Here is a 4,190-nt window from a genome sequence, read left to right on the forward strand (position 1 = left end):
ATAAGCTAGCATGATCTCCTACTCCATGCCTTGTGCTACTAAATGGAAGTGATTCCTATGAAGTCCGTTAGCGGGGTAGCCTTGTCACGACGCTCCTCGGTCATATAATTTAGAAACACACTAACACACAATAATATAGAGATAGAAATAATGATTATGTCTGATCCCCTACTTCCTTGTGAAGATTTGCTTCTTCCTTCGAGGTGATAACCTAGACGTCTATTAGCGGGGCAGCCTTGTCACGACGCCCCTCGGTCATACGATCTAGGGTATCCCTCCTACGAGATTAACAATTCTATACAACCATTTAATAAAATATGTAAAATATATATAAACAAGCTCCACACACACACTTCATCAAACATGAACAAGGCATTAACAAGTCATTGAATAGAAACATGACAAATCTACATAGTTTTACATCTCCATCACATCACAAATACTTCCTACATCCTAGATCTAGAGATATACTCCATTGCAAAGGAAGAACACCCCCCAAACATAAGGTAGAGCATACTTACAACCCTAGATGTGAGAAGAAGGGGAAGAACAACTGCTTGCCGATGTATCCGATGTCTTGGGGATGCCTCCTTGCTCTGGAGATGAACAGATCTTCAAGGGATGGAGGTGAATAAAGCTATAAAGTTTCCCCCCAAGGGGAGAACCCTTCGCCAAGGAGAGGGATGAAGTCTCAAACCCAAGATGAGTCAAAGAATGAGAATCTTGACCCTTTTATACCTCCTCCAAACTGCCAAGGAAAACCAGGATTACATGGGTCTGGTAAATCGGATTTTTCACCTATTAAACTAGGTTTTCTCATGATTCACCCTGAACCAAAGTTGTAGCTCTTGAAATTATCTTAAATTTGATACTTGGATTGAGCCCTGGCTCAAACTGACCCGAAAGTTATGGTGGTTCAAACTTTGGTCTGCAGTGTGAGCAGAGGTCCAGATGAACCCGTAGTTGGGAAGCACAGCCGTGCCATTTAGCATTGGCATACAATGCTATCTCTCTATTGGATCTGAAGCAAATTTTTATATCTTGAAGATAGCTATGTTTCGGTATAAAGAACAACCTGAAACTCTAAAGGAACACATAGTTATGGGCATTTTACGATCGATCTGTAATCTATCTAGAATTCAGCACAGCTCTGTTTTGGCGTGGCACGACCCCATGTTCTTCGTCACATAGCCATGTGGAATCCACACGGCCTCACCCAACTTTCAGTCACACGATCGTGTGGCTCACATGGCCGTGGCTTTCTTCCTCTCTGCCAAAGTCACACGGCCATGTGGATTCACATGGTCGTGTCGTTCCTCGCCTCTGGTAAGTTGACACGGTCGTATGGGTCACACGCCCATGGACTTCTTTGTCTCTGGAACATTGGCACGGTCGTGCCATTTGGCATGGTCGTGTGCTACCTGGCCACGGGGAAGTTGATAAGACCGTGTGGCTCACACGGCCGTGGCTTGATTTGCTTCTGATGGGGGAGCACGGACGTGTGGCTCACACGACCTTAGCTTGATTTCTTCCAAAGTTGTTCTCGTATGCGTTTTCGCTCCCTTTTCGCTCCAAATAGTGTCCTGTCAATAAAAATAAGTAAAGAGCAGATCTCCGAACAAAATATAATGGAAGTATGACATTATAAAGAAATAGGGTGCAATAAACATAGATTATGCTAATAAAATACAAGTAGATATGCATCCAAACATGCATAAAAGTGTATATAATCTACGTACATCACACCCCCAGACTTAAACCTTTGCTTGTCCTCAAGTAAAACCTGCAATCTAGACTCATGTGGTTAGATAGTGCATCATAATATCTAGCAAGTCAAACTAATCCTATCAAATGATTTCATTGGTGAGCAAGATACAAAAGTAGTTTGAGTATGACCTAATTAGTAGTCCTCCGTGCTCAGTGCAATAGTGGCTTATGTTTATCAAGTATCAATCCCTAAGCCTAATCAAGTCATCATAAAACTATGTTCCTTATGCTTCTGGCAATAGGCACTTACCTGAGACACGCTTGGTTCATCCTTCTCAATCTACCCAAGGTCTCAAAGGCATACTCGATATCAAGAGAAACATAGCAGTTATTTCTCCAGTAACCTGACTCAGTCTCAAAGGGGTAACTTACTAGTTTCCACCCACGATAACTATTTTTTATATCCCTTATTCATTTTTTCCTTTTTTTCATCATTTCATTTTTTTCTAAGTGATTGCAAGATGCAACACTTGTACACAAATGCACACAAATGCAAATGTTGGAATATTTTGATTTTTTCCAAATGAACTGACATGATTCGAGTCTCATCCAATAACCAAAATGCAGTTTGAGAAGTCACCATAGAAACACTAGTACTAATCAAGTTATATGAATCATGACTATTTTTAGAGTTATCTACCATCAAAACTAGGTAAGGTGTAAGAGATCCTAAAACAAGGTCAATACTTAAACTCTTATAGTAAAAACATTGCTCACTTCATGCTATCATAGATAGAAAAAGATAGATCACTAAACATAATACCACCATAAGTAACCATTAAACCACATGGAATATAGAATAAACGTGCTAGTATTTTGCAATAAGGAACAAACAATCATGATATGATGAGTGATGCAACTAGGAAAAATTTATTATGCAAAAGAAATAAGAAAAAACTAAACTAAACCAAATGCATCTAATGCACCCCCCCCCCCCCCCCCCCTCCCCCCTTAGACTTAAACTTTTCATTGTCCCAATGAAAACTAAAAACAATGTGGAGGAGATTTAAAGTAAAAGAAGTTACCAAATGATGCGTGTTAACTTCTCCACCATGTAGTTGCACTCCTCCTAATCTTTGAGTCCTGTAAAAGAAGATTGACAACAACAAAAATTAAGTAGAGGATACATGTTTATTACAAAGAAAGAAATGAAACTAGAAAGAACTAAAGACATAAATGAAAACAAAGAAAATGAACTTGGGTTGCCTCCCAAGAAGCGCTTATTTAAGGTCATTAACTCGACCACCTCATTAGATTCATCTAAATCTCGCTCTTGAAGGGGTAAAATATTTTAGAACCCTCTTACCAAGGGCTCTCAGTTTTTCAACAAATATGCTCTCCTTCAAAGGTTCAACCCTATCATGTCCTTGTGACTCTTGTGCAACGTATGTCCTGCCACCACCATGCTCAAAAAAGAATTGATTAGTAACAGTAGATAAATCAATTTAAATTTAACTCTTACCAATCACTAATGTAAGTAAATCATCGAACATGGTTTGGAATTTAGATAAGGAAGGTTGTGGCTCAAGTGGTGGTCTTTTTAAAAGAGGTGATTCTTGAGACTTTGCTTCCATTACACAAGTCCCTACACTCTCAACATCAACTAGTTCATGTCCTACATCATCCAAAGTGAGTAATGGTTGTGTGACTAAGGGGAGTGATTCTTGGATCATCCCTACAGATCCCTCCACAACGTGACTGTAAATTAGTTTAGATGTAGGAAGGGAAGGCTCTTCTAGATCTTCGATATTAGGAGTTAATGGAATTAAAGTGGTGCACTCCTTTATCAAAGTCTTAGATTCATGATCCTCAAGCTCATCACATCATTTTCTTATTATAGACTCGAGATTAGCTGAAATTCTATTGTTTGTTGAGTCCATTCTATCAAGTGTATCATGCATTTTCTTGATATCCTTGAGTGATTCAGCTTGAATAGCTTGAAGCTCCTCTAAATGTTTCAACATTCTATACTCAAATGATTGAGCTTTACTTTTAAAAAAAAATCTCCAGAGCAAGGAGGCATCCCCAAGGCATCGAACACATCGGCAAGCATCTCTTCTTCCCCTTCTTCTCACATCTAGGGTTAAGTATGCTTTACTTTACGTTTTGAGGTTGTTCTTCCTTTGCAATGGAGTAGATCTCTAAATCTAGGATATAGGAAGTGTTTGTGATGTGATGGAGATGTAAAACTATATAGATTTACCATGTTTCTATTCAATGACTTGTTAATGCCTTGTTCATGTTTGATGAAGTGTGTGTGTGGAGCTTGTTTATATATCTTTTGCATATTTTATCAAATGGTTATGTAGAATTATTAATCTCGTATGAGGGATACCCTAGATCGTATGACCGAGGGGCGTCGTGACAGGGCTGCCCCACTAATAGATGTCTAGGTTATCACCTTTGATATGGGTAAGGTTTCG

This window comes from Zingiber officinale, chromosome 5A, assembly GCF_018446385.1.
Source record: "Zingiber officinale cultivar Zhangliang chromosome 5A, Zo_v1.1, whole genome shotgun sequence".
Taxonomy (NCBI): domain Eukaryota; kingdom Viridiplantae; phylum Streptophyta; class Magnoliopsida; order Zingiberales; family Zingiberaceae; genus Zingiber; species Zingiber officinale.